We start from the raw sequence: 18,592 nt of genomic DNA on the forward strand, positions 1-18,592 counted from the left end.
AAAGCGCTCGCGTAACGCAGCCGTACATAGTGAGATAACGTCAAACTACTGTAACGTGCACGTCCGATCGTTGTATCCGGAGGTCGGAATTGGAAAAGCCGTCGAGTTGCACATCGAAGGTAAAATAGAGGTTTTTGTTCGACGATGCGACCAACACCATCGTTATTCGATTGCTTTTTTGCTATTATATCGTTGACGAGCTACACGTAGTATAGACAACTAATCCTAGCTCGTAGGATCGAAAAGAACAGTAGTTGATTGACAGTCAAATCCAAATTTTTGTTTGACGGAACACAAAGTGTTGCATGAATATTCGAAAACAGTGGTTTCTTGAGAAACACTTTTACTCTTTTAATCGTTATTTGTTCCAAGTGACGTTTAAATTTTTACGAAATTGTACGTTCCACAATGACCGTAATGAAAGTACAGACATTAACCCTTAGTAGTCACATACCTCCGGATTGTGACGTTATAGTCTCTGAGGATGTAATCCACCCCACTCACTTTGGAGGACGGTAAATAGTTGAAAGAAATTAAAAAAAACAAAAAAATATAAAAATACTACAATGTATTTTCAACCCTTGAGAAACGACCATGACGACTTTATTTTATTCGTGCAATTTTTAATTTAAAAAAATATCCCATTTTCTCAAAATTTCTATTGGGTATCGTCGGTCGAAAAAAGGTTGGGGTGAAATTCACCCCACATAACCATTGAGGGATAATCGTCTCCATATATTGTCCAAATAGTACCGAAGAGAATAGCACATTTAAAAGATTCGTGCAATAACTCAAAATCATTTGACCACACGTCAATACTCTCTCAAATTATAATTTTCCATTTATGAAAAATTTGTACATCGATTTAAAAGCGATATCCATAAGCAAAGGTTTAATCGTATATACCCGATCCATATAGGTTATTACCCGATCCCGTATTGTTCAGTAAACCTCACGTTTGTGTTCTATCAAGTGTTTGGTCGATGTATGTTTGCGAAGCATCAATGCTTCAGTAGAGCAATGGTTCCGATTCAATACCAATAAGTACTGTCTATACGTATGTGTTATGCATATATATGATAATAACATATGCGAGAGAAAATGCATATGGCGAGAAGAACATAAATGGCGTTATACAGTGCGGGTGAATCAGAACGACGTTGCAGCTACCAGAGAGAGATCCGATTTCACGGTGGTGAATGCGGACGCTGTATTCACGCGAATAATAAGCCAACACGGTTGGATGGGTGCAGGGCGAGAGGGAATACGTCGTTGTTGCAAGAGGGTTCTGTGCGATAAGGAAACGCTAGCGGAGATCGAACGACACTGTAGTGAGCTCGGGTGTGAATATGTGGATCAGAGAATGCCACGAGACGTACGGACGAAGGTGTACGAACCCTCGTTACTGATAAACGTTTCTATAGTAAATGTGACACGTGTATTTGTATGTGTATATGCAAGTCTTCGAAATAGCGGTGTCGTTTATGGAGCTTCATTACTTTTGCATCGCTGTTAGAGGAAAGTCAGAAATTATGTACGGAAATTAAGCAGGAACTGTGATTCATTAGGTAGTATTATTGTATTTTGAACATTGTTTCTCTTTCAGCTTGTAATTGAAATGGTATAGTAGGAAAATCCTTTTAAATTTTTCCGAACAAATGAAAACACCTCCATTTCGTTTTACTGATATTCATTTTTTTGATCATTGCTTTTATGCATTGATGATTAAAAAATGCAAATAGAAGTGACTGCAGAGACTGGGAATTGGACAGACGCAACTGGAGACCTGAGAGAGTCTTGCCCTATGGTATTCGTAAACAGTATTATATGATGAAAGGAAGGAAGTAGACGTAATAGTGTGTGTGGTGTATACAATATCTTCGTTTTAATACCCATGTTGAGATGGGAAATACGAGCTCTTTCAGAGCAAAGTACATTGATGGAACGTGCTAATTGAGCGATGGAAAAATGTGGCAGCAATACGGACCAACAAGTCGAGGAAACGAGATTGAGTTTCGAAAACTTTATTATGAATCGGTCTCGTAATTATTAACTCATACAATAAATGGCGGATACATATTTTCAGGCATCTGCGTGTATTGAACTTCATGTTTTTTCAATTGTAATTACAATGAAATCGAGAACAATTCCTAGAAAAATTAGTAGTACGTTGGCCCCTTTAAGGACCTTTATACAAATCTCTTCCAAATCTGAAGTATCCGATATTTTGTAGAATTTGAGGCATTAATCGAAAGACTAAAACGTGTAAACACACATTTTATTACAGCCCACAAAATTTGCAAAAATTGCAAAGCTATATCTCAAAAACACGACACCACTGTCCCCTCGACAGCTCTGGAAAATAAAATATTCATATGCACATATAAGATGGCATCGCGACATGGCAGTGCCTGTCGCCGTATTTCCTACACGCACTCCAACCGCCTATGCTGTAAGTGCGGCGATAGTACGCGTTTCCGAGTATCAGCAGACGAAGCATGGAATGTGCCATCTTTCTCTTAGCACTATCGCATAATAGTACAAAAAGCCATTTTCCCGGAGGGAGCTGTACGAGACGCAGATATAAATCATTTGAAAAAAACCTAAGAGCTCGTTTTCAAGTGCGACGGAGTTAATTTATGCTGAATTTTTTTCATGGCCTAGTTATAACGAGACTTTTTAATGTCTTCGTAACTCATCGTATTTAAAATAATGATTGTTTTTTCTTTTAAAATCTGCAGTTCCTGCGATGAAAATATAACGGAGATCATTTTAGAAAACAATGGCTGCACTTTAGAATGAGACTTATAGGTGATATAAAAAAACGTTACGAAACGAAGCAATGAGTGGAAGAAAGGAAACTTTATTCGCTGATCTTCTCATGGCATTGAAGATTCTTCTTGACCCCAGTAGAAAACGATGCAAGAAAGAAGTGCTTGCCAGAATTTTTATTAAAGGTCACATACCTTTTTCTCATCCCGCACAGTCGAGCATTCCAACGCCATTCCACGCTATTCTCTTACACAGGTGAAATGATCTCGGGTTCTCTTCAAAGTCACCAAGTTTTTCGAGTCACGACTGAACGATAAACCATTACGTGCTTCCACTTTGAGCAGACACTGCGTGGCACGTAGATATACATATATATACTGCGACTACGGACGGAGGAGCTGTAATTTACGCCTGATCGGTTTTTTGCGTAATAATTTGCCGACAATAGGGTCAGTGTGTTTTATGCTTGTGGTTTTTCCTTTAGTTATCTGTTTAATTGAAAAAAATAGCAGACTCCGAAAGAGATAAAATGTGATGAAATTGAGTTTTTCATTTCTTTTTTCTAACCACTGGAAATGGAAATAATGCATGCTCAACATCGGATTGATTTTTAATAGAACAGACGTTTTAATGGTTTGACAGAAAGCATTGAAAAGTAAAAGAATTGGAGACACATTTACCGAGTGTTCCAATGCACGAAAGTCAGGTTTTTCTGTAACATCAGTTTTTTCAATTACTTAAATCCAGCAACGGGCATGATGAACATAAATCTGGATGAATATGAATATGAATCTAACTAGTTAATTGATGAAGTTTTTCATTCTTTTAACTGGTTCATATTACAAGTCGATTGATCTACGGAATTTCGAGTTATCGCCATATTACAGAATAAAATTCTTCAGTCTCAAAATTTTAATCAAAAAGCTTTTTCTAAGAGACGCGACGATAAAGGTACTACATTCGATATGCATCCTTTGAGACACAATTTCAGATTTATCTACACTGACTTCGCGTAGTTGCTTAGCCAAGTCTTTCTTTTCATCTCGTCTGAAGATCGAGACGTAAATGTTCATCAAGATTGAGGCCATAATGAAAATCAAGGCCAAGGTCAAAATGACGAAGATGAAGGTCATCGATGAATGGGCAGAGAGCGAAACCCAGAATTATTTTCTTCGGTCACTACGATTTTCCCTCCTTTTTACTTTCCCTCCTTTTTAATTAGCCTAGTTTGACTCTTTATTGCAATAGCTTTATCGTTGTTAGCTTAATCGTTGTTTTTGTGTTTTTTTATTTCGCTCATTTAACATGCTTTTCTCTTCTTTTCAATTAGTGTCCACAAAGTTATACAATTTAAGCAGTCAAAAATTGCCATCTTATAAAAAAATATTCCTTCCGTCATTAATCATCGTACCACTATGATTTAAAAAAAAAAAAATTATATTATTTTGCTACTCAAACTTAACTTCTGAATTGATGAAATTCTTGGCACTTTTTATTTACTTGTTAGAAATTTTATTGGGAATAAAAGTAGCAGCTATTGAATTTTTCAAAGTGTACATAAAACTCCGAGCGCCTCGTTCGTTCATTAGTAGACCAAAACTATACGTTTCCTTTACTTGAAATTCTAAACGAAACGTCCATTGACATCTACGTGGTGCTCAACGTGCCGAATAATTAACATACCTCGACGATCTTGGATTGAGAAATCGTAATACGCGTATAGCTTCGGTAAAAGAATCTCAACGCGCTCGCAGAAACTGCGGTTGTCACACGTGAAAATAATCGAGCGGAATCCAAGGGAAAATGGATTCAATGGGAGCGTTGTTCACTTCACTCTAAATGACCAGAAGATGATTCAAATTAATCAAATGTTAGAATAGTAATGTCTAAAAACAACATTTTTTTTCTGCGTCGGTAAAGAACAATGAACTCTTGTTGTGCGATACCTTGTATACCATGCCCTGGGAAAGCTCCAAGAAACAGAAGCATCGATTCTCTTTGGTGCCTGGTGGTCAAATCATGTATATATTCATGTAGAAAACAGTGGACACACACTGTCCAATAGTCGTTTCTTTAGACAAGTGTACAAGGGAATCGTCATGGTGGGCTTTTGTTATATGCACAGGAAATCTAAATAAACAGTGTATCGCTGTTTTTCATTTTATTGCAGGCAGCATGAAATTGAGAAAAAAAAGAAGTACGAGAGAAAGAGGAGAGAGAGAGAGAGAGAGAGAGACGCACAGTGACGAACTCACAGCTAATTTGTCATGCACGAAGATATAACAGTGATGTTCTTTGATTTCGCTGGTGATTATGCATCTACTATCTGCTTCGGTTCTTGTTTTTCTCGTAGTCAGAAATGCCCTCGAGTCTGCATTGCTCCCTTAAGTTTTTATAATGTGTACATTTATACGTACACGCGTGTATGTTGGGATCGTCGCGATCCTGTTCTTTCAATGTATACTTGTCACGAAATGTAGGATTTTGCATCAGTGAGAAGCCACATGTTAGTCTTTATGCAGGCAACGATGTGACTCGCATCACTCATATGTTCATCACAAAAGAAACGCATGAACCTACGCAGACATGAATGCTATGCTGCTTTTTTCATTGTTCATTTCCGTCAATAAAAGTTGCTGAGCAGCCGGAAACACAATTTGCACACTAGCCTAAAAAACATCTCTACAATCTAAACCAAGCAGTGAAAATCTACAAATTGAATGTTTTTTCTATATGCACATATACAAGAATTTCTAATTCGCTCCCGTATGCTTCTTGCTCCGTCAACAAAAAATTTTCGAAGCATTTTGCAGTCAAAGTAAACGTGCAACTTTTTCCATAATCGTATTTCTTATAAATGTCTAATACATCTATAAGCCCGGGTTTCATGAATCGACCGTCTGAACCCAGAATTAGAATATGCATATGATTACGGAGAGACTTTTATACGAATATTTCGGATGAATTTGTTAGAAAAATTTGCTATGTTTTATAGCAGCACTGTTCTATATCGCCATTCTATTACATTTCACCAAAGTGCATAGTAATTTTGATGCCGGAAGCAGTTCTCTCAAATTTTACTATGTACGACAGGCAAAATTTAGGTCTGCGACGCATTCTTACATCAAACGATGTATCGATATCCGAATGTCACTCGTGTCTTTGGCGAAATGATAAAAATTGGTGAATCGGACTGGACAAATTGCTTGAAATTTTACTATGTGCCACTGGTTAATTTTCATGTTTATACTCGCAACGCCTCATATAATTGATGGGCGCATGAATTTTGCTATGTTACTGAGCAAAATTCAGTGCGGTAAAAGGTAAAATACGAAACTATGCAATTTTTCGTATAGCACAGAGAAACGACTGCTATATTATCTCCTAAATTTTCATCAAATCATTTCATTATTTACTATGGTTTTGTTCAAAATTCGCTCGGTGTTGATTTTTGATATAGTACAGCGCGTTATTTACTATGAACTGTGGTAATGGTTCCCCAAACTTTTGCATTATTTGACACACTCTGTAGCGATTATTATTATAATATCGATGTGGTCCGACGTTACTATAAAAACATCGTAATTTTTGCTATAAAAGTCTCTCCATAATCCAACATAACGAAAACGCAGAAATGGCTTTTTCAGATTTTTCGCCGACGCCTGGCAACGGACGTTCTGAAAATTGGCCACAAATATGCCCATTCCGTATGACTCTGAAATCAAGCGTGGTACGAGTTCGTTTGGCTAATTATCCAAGAATATATGTATGCACAGGCACATACCTAACGGGTCAGGAAATACTACTGTCCCAGCAAGTGGTCGGAGGCGCGCGTTCGCGTCGAATTTTGCGGTGACGTACTAACGCTCGGTTCGCCCACTAGCGTGGGCTAACGCAGGAAAATAATCCGATTATACGGACCAGCGAGTACCGCCCTGTCGGCTGCGCTATGTACATAGGTGTTTATCAGGAACTGGCGTGACCCTTCCACGATTAATATAACATCAAATCCTCATCAGACAATAAACAGGGTATCGGTTCAATTTCATTTCGACTGAACATATTTCTTCCTTAGTTATGAAAGGATGTCAAACAATCCATTGAGGCACAGGCCTTCGCGAGGGCTCTCTGAGAAACATTAAACTTATCCTAGCATATCCTAGATTTTCGTGTAGAAAAATTATCGTTACTACATCTAGAGCCGAAACCCTCAGGACATGCTATGCCTACTTGCATAGCATATTTATAAATATCAACGAATTTTATATGAGGTAATAAGAACCTAGTGATTTATGAGATACGAATGATTGGCAGTGAAGTTTTCGAGATGGAAGATCCCTAAGATCAATGAAAGACCGAATTTATGAGCATTAATCACAGATTCACGATTGTTAGCAAATGGATAAGCTTCAAGTTTTCCGTGTGTACTTTTAGTTAACGATATATATAAATTTGTGTACACAAGATTGAAAGGGGGAATTGAACTGATCCAGGAACAGTTACGTGAGCGATAGTCATTTTGCGTGTTTTACTCCCACGTGCAGAAGTAAACTAACCGTCAGTGGAGTAGTGAATATTTACACACGCGCATACCTATATAAATGTGCAGTGCACATGTAGTCTAGCGTAGGGTCGAAGTGGAAACGTCTTTTGCCAGGCTCGAAACTCCGAAATATCTCAAAGTTTTCGAACCCAGCAGTGGACAGTTGAGTCTATTTTCTATGCGAATAACACAGGATGAGCGATCTCAAGAAGCCTTGTAGCGGATAGGGCACGTTTATAGTCTGACGAATCGTATGGAGGCGCTTTTCGCAGTGTATCGAAGCCAAAGTTACGAGGAAGTTCATGCTGACCGGTACGGGTCGACACTGCTCCGTTGTTTCCGGACTATCTTTTGTTTACGGTGCTTACGTAATCCCATAAGATGGGAGCGAAGGGTTTGCGCTCACGCCCAAAGTCTGAGCCATAAACGCGTACATCGATTTGACCGAGATCGTTAACTCGCGTACTCGAATTCGAAGAGGAAAAATGAAGAATTTATTCGTCAAGATGGAACAACGGGCTAAATTGGTGTGCGACAAATTTAGGTCGACAACTCTTCAAGTATGCAGTAAAATGGTGTTTAAACTCCGCATCCACTCGAAGAAACCTGAAATGAAAAGGACAATAGAATTTTTTTGAATCACGGCGAGCGTCTCGTTTACTTTCTTGTTGAAAAAACATTTGCCTCTAATGGGCGAACATAATAGTTGGAGAAAAATCCCGAGGACTTCTAATCCCCATTGTGCTCCAGTTGTTCAATAGAATCTCAAAGTTTTGTATGTATTCAATAGCGTATGAAAAAATGGTATAGAGTGTCAGAGAACTGAGGGGGCACAGAAGGTAAATAAACTCAAGTACTTGACCCACTTTGGATTGGAAAAGCCTCATATCATTTTTCTTCCTAGACGAATTAACGCCTCCATTTACCGTAAGCTGCCAAAATGGTTAAAGACGAAGCATAAATGCATGAGACTACTATTGTGGAGGGCACAGAACTACCTTTGAAATAGTTTATAGACAGTATTATTTTTTTTCACATACAATAGCCTTGAAAACAGGTCGAAGAAAGACCTCAGTAATCAGGTCATTTTTGACGCACTCCTTGGAGACATTATCGCATCGTTCCACCATTGAAGATGGAACAAAATATGATGCTGGTGACCGTTTTCGTAGGAAAAGTTTTGCATTATGCTTAGCTGCATAGTATAGAACACTGTTAGAAGTGAAAATAATTTTCAACATTCATAACATTGGGAACTTAGAAATTTGAAGATATAAGAGAGTTCGAGGAATTATTTTATTTGAGGAAAAAAAATAAATAAATGAAATCCCGTTTCTCTTTACTTTCCTTCGATCTGAATTTAATGCGATGAGAATCATTGGATTTTTTAGAAAACTACTTTCGAAATGAGGCTGTTTTCGTTGAAACTATGCTCAGGTTTTCTGATCAGATTCTCATGATGTTATAGGAGCATATTCACGTTGGAAAATGGCCCTTGCTCGTGCATGTACCAGGTATATGGATGAGTTTCCATAGTTTCCCAAAAACGTTTTTATAGGCATGTTGAAGCTAAAGACATGTTGCAACAATAACATGTAACAGCTTGAATAATTTTGAAATTTGAATAATTTAAATAATTGGAAGAACCTTGATAAATATTGAACATCACTGCTTCTTGATTCAAAGCAATAGAGAACTTTCTGATTGGGAAAAAGCATCTTCCAAAAAACTGATACCATTTACGTATGTTAGAGACATTAAGTCACTCGGGTTGAGTTGTCCACGTGGAACAACAACGAGGTACGAAAAAATTGATCGAATTTGTGGTAGACATGCTGGTTAAAGTAGAAATATGAACGTGCGTCGAATGCGTTTGTGCTAAATCGTTTAGACAACCAAGACCGAATTCTTGGGAAAGTAATTTTGAGGAATGAAAATTATCGTATAGTTGAGGATCCACAGAAGATTCATAAGCTTTTTTCAGTTTTTCCACGGGTGCTGAAAAGTATGGCTAGGATTCTAGGGTAGAATGTGCAGTGCCCAGTAGCTGCATATGATTCTAAAATTGTCAAAGTCGATAATTGATGTAAAATATCTCGGAGCCACCATAACTGCAATCTCCCTTTTTATCGTTTTTCTCATTTCCTGTTTTCCAGTCCCGATGATCCGAAACTTTTCCGGTGCTTACCAAGTTTTATCAAGCGGATTCGCAATATCGCTAACGTTTCTTTGATCTCATGAAAAGTGCAAAAAAGGATTTCCCTTGATTGCGTTGGGTAAGGCTGCGTTGAAATGGAGGAAATTGGAGAGAGAAAGAGAAAACGAGTGTGCTGCGGTTCCTGGAATGAACAGCTGTTGATTCATTAAAATTGATGCAACTCAAAGAAATATCTAGGCTAAAAACCCGGTATTATCGCATTTAATCTCCATGGCCTGCTTGAGTCCCTTTTCCACTTGATGGTCATTTTAATTTTTTTCGCTCTCAGTTATGGTTGACAATTCACCCGTTTTCTGGCGGGGAGAGCAACTATATAGGCAAGGTATCATTTTTTGGTGGAGGAATATAAATAAAAGTGTTTCAAATTTCTGTTAGAAAAGTTCAAAATAAGTTCTCGTACCCGATGTAGCGATATTCGTGGCCAAAAATCCCTGAAGTCATCTTACTGGAAAAGCAGAATTTCTGGAAGTTCATTCCTGATAACAATGTCGTCGAAGGAGCCTGGTGAAATACCAGATGAAAACCATGCACATGCAGACATGGTTGTGCACACTAGATATGGCTGCTTCTAGTTTTGAAGCATCCATCTCGTAGTTGTCCACTGTTTGCCGGAAGCCAAAACATAATATCTCTGTCGCTTCCCGCAAGTTCATCTTCGTCGTCTTCTCGACATCTCTCTCTCTCTCTCCCTCTCTCTCTCTTGTTCTCTGAGTGTGTGCTTGTGTATGCCCTTCCCGAGATTTAAAATATGTATACCGACACAAACATGAATCTATGACAAAACAAATACATGCATGTATTCATATGGATGGACGAAAAAAAAATCACACGTGTAGCATTCTAAAACGTGCCATGAAAGTGAGGGGACGTGGCAGAGACGAGTGAAAAGAGAAAAGGAGAGATTGAGAGAGCGATAGTGTGTAATGCATTATCAGGTGGCACATTCCCTTTCTGTGGGGAGATGGCCAAAGGGGACGAAAAGAAGAAGAATGCATTGGCTGATTTAATCGACTATTTTGAATATAGCCAATCCCATTTTCCAACGAGTGCATTGTGAGTGAATTTCTTATATTCCTTCAACAGGCACACATATCGTCCTACACACAAGGGTCTTTATCAAACCCTAGTTAAAGCGCCCCTAGGCCTTTTGTTATATCTCCTAAAATTTCAGAAAAAAATGGGGATAAATTTTTAAACGTCATTTATCCATACATTGCGGAGTGCTGGATGAAATATCGATACACAAATAATTCAGTGCCGAATATACTGATATTTATGTTTGTCCGATATAGGGCTTTATCTATAAGCTGCTTTCGGTGTATACATTAATCCACGAACGATGTGAGAGTCAACTGTGGAGATTCTCTTTTTCTGCCTCCTCGTGGTCACTTTTTGCAGTCATAGTTTAAAGAATTTTCAAACTTTTTGTCCCCATTGTCCGGAAAAGCTTGCCTGGAAGGTCAGCGAGTAAGCGAGTTATCAACCATGAGGGCTTTTAAGTCCCTTCGTCTCTATCCAATGTACGTTATGCAACACAAAAACGGCCGGTGAATGTTTATGGCTGCACGTACTATAACACATACAAAATATTCCGTTTATCCATCACTCACAAACTTCCGAACAAAGAGAACTCCAGCGTTTTCAGTGAAATTTTACGGGTTATTTACTTTTGAAAAATATCATGAATGTGGCTATTTCCAGCTCGATATACTTTTCACTGACGATTTATGGGATAAAAACCGATCGAATAAGGAGGAGCGTGATATCGCGCGCCTGAAAACTGACTTTACTTACTGGACGGAAACCGATAGCGCATACTCGATGTGTAACCGCATGTGACGTCGCGGTTGGGGCACTTGACATAATTTTCAACAATTTCAGCACGATCCAACGAGAAATTTAACTTTTACAGTCTATATTGTACTTTTGTTCTGGTGTTCCCATCAAAAGCTCGATCTCAAATAATAAATAACCGACGCACGACAGTTTTATGTTATCGTATATGCTGCCAGGAAATTAACTTAATCATAGTATGTATTTTGTGGGATATTTTGTGTTCCAAACATGATATGACAAAGCATGAGAGTAATTGAATTATTTTATGTTTGTCGTGAGTATTAAGAGATAATTAGAGGGCAAATAATCTGTTTAGTCTCGAAAACCCTTGAGTGTAATAATGCAATTGCTTATTCGAGGTTGCTTCACGAATGTCTTTATTTGATGGGTAATTCTGACCAATTTCATGCTTTAGTTTAAAGTATAAACGCCAGGGAGATAAAGTCAAGACTGAAACAGCACAATTCTAGGCGCTCCAGTTATGTTTGTATAAATTTTGTATTGTTTTTTGCGAATAAATATATTAATTTTTCAGGTGTTGAAGAAAATAAAATATAAAAACTGAGAGAGACTCCCGGGGTAAGCGAAATACCAATACATTGCTATAGACACTTTAGTGGAGTGGAAAAGTGAGGATAAAATACGCTCATCCATCCGCCATACAGACGTTGCTAATATGTATCTCCCCCCCCGCCCCTCCCTCGCTCTTGTCGTTTTACCAACGTTCGTTGGTCTTTTTGATCCTCATCGCCGTCCAGTCTCGTTACGATTTTACAAAACCAATACTATATCGTATGCACTCAGTCATTATCTTTCAACGCCAGAACGAGAGAGAGAGAAGCTTTGAAAAAAGTCGAGCTTTGCATCTGTATGCTTGTACGTTTACATATTTTTTGATGATAGCGCTTCAGCTTCCATCTGTACACTTTTGTTTTTGTACAGGACTTTTTCTCTTCTCCACTTCGTATTGAAGCTTCTTTCTGACTCAATTTTACTCTGTTTTTCCTTTTCTAATCTTTGTTAGGTTGTTTTCGCGTTGGGAAATTTTATTCCTGCCTCAGAAGGCTCTTAATTTTGATGTTTTCGCAAGACTACAAAACCGTTTCATTTCGCGTAACGAGATCATTAAAACAATAGAAGCCGAAGGGCAAGTGACGTACTGGAAAAAAATGTAATGGTGAAGAACGCGTACCACAGCTCAGTTTTTCATCTCTTTATTCTTGAATAAATCTGCAGGTACTTTTTCTATTTCGGCATCAAAATGCACTCCTAAATGGATTACTCTTTCATGTCGTCATCCAACCAACAACTCTTCTCTTCATTTCTTCATTCTTGAATGAATCTTTCCCCAAATATAATTGCATTACCGCGAAATCTTATTCTTGACTATATCTCCTCGAAAAATGCATGTACTCCAAAATAATCTGTTTCTGGAATACCTCAAAAGACATGTCGTAACGAAATCATTTTCATTCCAACACATCTCTACCTTTAATGAACAAAGAGTACTCTATGGCATAGCATCTGGGGCTATTTTCATCTCTGTCAGCATAGGGCCCGGGTAAGCAACCGCAGAGATCTTTTCCCTCTGGAGAATTTTTATATTTATTAAGAATGAAGATGTATTAGAATAGAGATATTCAAGAATTGATATTTTTTAAAGTAGACGAAGTATAGTGTTGTAGCACTTCGGTTGAACAAATTACGAAGAAACTCTAACAATGAAAAATAATTAAAAATTATACCCATAAATTAAGAACCATCTACCTATTGTAACACTCATCATAGACTATTTTCGCGGAGTTTTCAGCTCTTTATAATCCAATAATAATATCAACTCAAAAAGGGTCTTCAGACGGAATGATCTTTCCTGGGATGTTAACTGCTGGATATATAGTGCAAAGCTCAGCTCACGCTTCGATCCATATGAGCAAGCGACTGAACACGAAAGCCACGTTATATTGGTCGTAATAGCGAAGGCATAACATATCCTTGCAAACGCTTTATAGCATCGTTACGAAAATATAATTTAATAGCCCGTAGTCAAATATATTTAGGTATGGTGACGAGAATGCGGAGTACCTAATTGACACAAAAAAGATTTATATGATTTTCATCGTTTTTCTCTTCACCGATTGTATATTTACTTTGAGTTCTTGCTGGAAAAAATCCATCGATATTAATTCAGACTCGACATCGGGGTCACTTGAAGGAAAAAGTGTTTTTCAACCTGTCAACGATCGCGCCGATAGACTTTTTCACACTTTTATTAAAACGACGGTCAGTCGAAGAATTCAAAAGGAATAAACATGGCAATATTTTTTCTATTCCGACCAAATTTGTGCTCCTGTGTACAGTAGCGGAGACGAAAAACGGTTTTATCCAATTAAATTCTGTGTTTAAAAAATGGTTTTTCCTTTTTCTGGGTGAGAAGAAAATATCTCATTGCGCGATCATAGTCTGATTCTCAGTACGAGAAATCGGTCGTAAAAAAATTTCAAAGTGACGAGTAAAAATTGAACGAGCGAGACAAGTTCGAGGTCATGTGTTGGTCAAATTGATACGAAGTTTCTGAAACGTATAGGTAATATGGCGAATTAGCCTCTTGGCAGTCATAAAACGGCCACGTCAAATATATCGCATTCCATTATAAAATGATCTCACACGTATTTGCACACAAATATGAAAATTCATTGCGTCATCAGGTTGTGAATACCCGACAATGTCGTCGGAACGCATCACCGATTGTGTGCCTTCGTCTTGTATTGGTGAATGGAGCTTGATCTTGGAAGAGAACGATTGACTCAGTTGCCTTAACTAGAACAAACGGGCTATTCGCGAGTACACGTGCGATGTCATCAATATGTTTTACACAAGCGCTGACGTGCAGCGTCCATCGAAGATCAGAAGATCTGTATCGTAAAATTTACGACTCGGTATGGAAGTTCACCTTGTACTGGATGAATGTACGAGCAAGTTGGAAATGCCAAAACATATGAAAAGACAATGGAACGGGAAGATAAATTATCTTTCAAAAACGATGACAAGCAATCTTTGGGATCCGTCGAAATATTTGCCGTGAACACTAAAAAACGGAGCAAACGTAATTTTTACAATTTAACAACCACGAAAGAATCATCCTGTATACTGAACAAAAACGTGACTGGAAGTTTTATAAATAACTGATTATAGAGTCAAATGAGCCTTCGGTGATCAAGTTCTGGTGTCATACTTGGACGAGATCCCTACATTAAAAACGAATAGTATTCTAGTGATGACAATTGTTGGGTGTATCCGGAACACACCTCGTTTTCATCATCAGCTTATTCTGTGCATGAGTACAATGATCAAATTGTATGAATTCGTAATTCTCATGATCAGTTTCATAATTAGGAGCTGTCGATTGTTTTATCCTGTTTAACGAATGAACGTAATAAAACGGATTTAATGTTTATGTCGATCATTTGATGTAACCGATGACACTGAAGATTGTTGAGCTCGACACAGTCCGAAGTTGGGTCGCTTCTAATGATAAAAATTCGTTTTTCATTCATTTTAAATTATGAGTTTTCATAATAAATGATTTTTACATAGATCGATGGTGCTGTGAATCGAATAATTGATTTTTCCCCGTAAAAACATCGACTTATTTCTGCACTACTGTTTTGCGTTGACTCAATGAGAAAATTGATTTTTTAATCGAGTGGCTGAAAATACACACGAATTTTTCAAACACTTGTTTATTGGAATCGCCCCCTGAGATGAGGGTCGCTATCTCGCATATTTTGTTTCGTGTTACGAGAAAAAATATACCGAGATTCTTGCTGTTCTTTTCCTCTCTTATTTATTTCGAAGCGTGATTTTTTTCGCGGACTCGAGCTGCGCACTTGTAAAGAACGAAATGAGACAAATAAAGGCGTACAAGTGAATTCTATAATTACACGATCGACGATATCCGAAGAGAGACATTGTATGTGCATTCGCGTGAATGTCAGGAGTGCCGGTGACCCCCCTGTATTATTATTCGTGGCGCCCGTCAATCGCGACAGAAAGTAGATACACATGGTAGTAAGGAGGGACACGCGAGACACGATGTATTCGTAAAAGCTTCGAATAAATTTGATATCTTAATGACAATAATGGAAAGACTGCATAAACATAGAAAAATTATGCGATTTTATTTCCTGCACGGTTTTGTTCATCAACGTAATTAGTGATAAACCAAGCGTGAATAGCAGTTCCTTCTATGATCTACCGGATTATCAATCACTGTGGCTATTGAATACTCCACTCAACGGCGAAAATATAATAATGTGTAAATTGTGATTTTAATTGAATCGGGAAGTTAATATATCTTTCCTCCTTCACCTGATAAATTAGTTTTCAATTGATGCATTGTTCGGACACAACAGAGAGTGAAATTACGAAGGAGAGAGCAACGAAGAGAGTGAGAGAGAGAGAGAGAGAGAGAGAAAGAGAAGGAGCATCGTGCTCATCTCAGAGACTGTACCGAGAGAAATCAGGCGAAACAACCTCGTCCCCCTTGCATTTACAATGTGTAATATAACTTCATGAACCGGCGAGTACATCGCGCTCATATATCTCATGAACGTGTGTACGTTCGCAAGTCATTATTATTATATTACGCTTTTGACGTTCGCACTACATATGTATACTGAAGCGTAAGACAGCGGAATGCGAGATATGACTCGATTTAATTCAATTCCGGTGTTTACGATTTTTAAATAATGCAAGAGAACAGTAAATTACATCGTTCTTATTGTCAAAAAGAAGTGCTAGAAAAAATAGATTTTTTTTTCAACTGCGTACGGTTGAACGTCACAAAAGTCGTATGATCACTTTTTCACAATAGGCGTGGAGAAGAGTACAGTAAATTACATGGTAAATAACGTGCCTGTATGAATCTTAATAATCTCATTGTCAAAAGGAAGTATTTTAAAAAATACTTTTTTTTTTTCAACTCCGTAAGGTTGAACATCACAAAAGTCGTACGATCACTTTTTCGCAGTACGTGTGTTATTATAACCATCATTCTAGCGATTGAAAGTGCTGTAATTTCAGTGCCTAAGAAATGTGAATTATTTACAAGCAAGGAAGAAAAATAGGTATTAAAAATCAAGGCTCTATCTCGTACTGATTGTGGTCTCGTAGATCGTTGAGCCACGAAGCGCAACAACTACGAGATAAAATTGTGCAATTTCAACACCTGTTCGCATGTTTTAATTATATTTCATACGAATAGACATGTGTACGAGATTTTTTGCTGAGATGCGCGTATACCACGCGGATTTCCGAGACAGTCTGTGACTACGGGGTGTTCTATGCAACGTCTGAGACTTTCTGACACCAAAAAATTTGTTTAACTCGACTGATGAAACCGACGTTAAAAATTTGCTCAGTCGGTGTAGCACTTCAATAGAATTTCGTATTTCGTGATAAATCTCATGAGAATATTACAGGTTTATTTTCCGTGGAATTGTTGCGAGTCACTTGAAGTATTATTTCCGTTTCAAATACAATTTTGCTCGAATTTTTCGTCCCAGAATTACCGGGACAAATTTTCTATGAGAAAGCGAGTATGACACATGCGAAAATATTCGCACTTCTGCAATTACTGGTTCGCGTGTTGGAAACATTTCTCGTTCTACATTCCGATACAGTAATATATATAGAAATACGAAGGTTATGGACTCAGGGGGATCAGTAAAACTCGTTAATAGCTTCGCTAATTGGACCGTTAATTGAACGTTATTTATTACGCCATCGAGATCATATGGTTTGCTCGAAACACGTGCCACATTCCGATACACATTTCTTAGTGGAGTTGGACGCAGTTCAGGCGAATAAAAACGTTATCCTTGATATCGAAATTCCCAATTTATCGTAATGCGACTACTGCTGATTCATAAGTAGCACATATTGAAAAAAGAGCGTTTCATAATATTCTGCCGCTTGAGCCAGCAACAATGCATGATTGAAGAGAATCCACAAATTAATCAACGAAGACACATTCGATTTTTTATTTCAAATTGCGAAAAGTATAAAAAATGAAGAATAAACTTCGAAAAAACGAGTGAAAATTTGTCACGCTGGTTTGATTTTTCGTGTTAAAACACCGTGAAATTATTCAGCTCAATTAGAATAATCTGAATGAGAAATCGCGCGCATGAAATGCTTTAAATTACGACTCTTACCGAAATTTCCGATGGACCCTCCCGTCGGTGTTCTCGGCGAATCTCAGTTACGAAAGTGTTGGAGTCGTGACAATAATACAACCGAGCACGGAAGACTGTCGTCTTTCGAGTTTCGCCGACGCCGCTCTGACGCGCTTCAGTTCCAGAATCCAATTTGTAACGATCGATGAAATGCTTCTCTTTCTTTCTCTTCCCTCTACCTTTTCACTCTTTTCCGAAGGCCGTACGCTTTATGAAACTTCACACTGTTTTCATACAACTGTATCCATATTTACATCCAAATAAGTTGACCTTTACGTTCTCATATATCTGTTTCGACATTAACATGCAAATGAGTTATTATTTAGGTAAATTTATTTCTATAGATGCACAAATATACATTCAGGCATTTGCAAGAGGTCCAGGAAATTCTTGCGCTGGGGTTCCCGCATGCCTAACAGAAGCATCGATTGTCCAACATCTACTATTTTGAAATCGCGGTCTATAGGAAAAACGGGCACGCTTTGTTATGGCAAAAGGTTCATAAATCAATAATTCCGATAAAAAAGCTTTTGTGAAAGAAACATTTGTCCGCATTGACGAAGAAAATAACAACGCGATACGAGGCGACTTTAAAACTCAAAATGTTCCGTCCAAGAAAAAATATAGAGGGTAGTCGTTCTCCCCTTTTCAGCCCCAAGTTTTGTAGAATGGCTCGGCGTGAAGTTGTTCCCACGTGCCGACGTTTCTTTTCTTATTATCTTTTTTGTTTCGTCGTTAGGTACACATCCATACGCATGCACACGCACACGCACACGCCACATTCACAGGACGCGAGGCGGTATAAGGATACGCGTGAGTGAGTTGGGGAGAGAAAACTCGCGATTGCGCTTTATATAGAGAGCTTAACGAGCCCGGTGCCGAGAGAAGCACGGATGAAAATGAGGGAAAAAGGACGACGAACTTTTATTGTTATTTCTTTTTCGCGATCACGAAGACTCGAACGGTGGTCGCGCAAGGAAAACTTTT

At 38.1% G+C, this 18,592-nt stretch overlaps 1 protein-coding gene across 1 annotated transcript in view; it reads right to left on the reverse strand.

Annotated features, from left to right (window-relative positions):
- The window catches only part of LOC122419371 (trichohyalin-like), a 39,574-nt gene extending 21,949 nt beyond the window's left edge, over positions 1 to 17,625 (reverse strand). Inside the window, exon 1 of the mRNA XM_043433858.1 lies at positions 17,585 to 17,625. The gene's annotated coding sequence lies outside the window, so the exon portion shown is untranslated. The remainder of the gene's footprint in view (positions 1 to 17,584) is intronic.
- Positions 17,626 to 18,592: the final 967 nt, after the last annotated feature.

This window comes from Venturia canescens, chromosome 1, assembly GCF_019457755.1.
Source record: "Venturia canescens isolate UGA chromosome 1, ASM1945775v1, whole genome shotgun sequence".
In the NCBI taxonomy this organism is placed as follows: Eukaryota; Metazoa; Arthropoda; class Insecta; order Hymenoptera; family Ichneumonidae; genus Venturia; species Venturia canescens.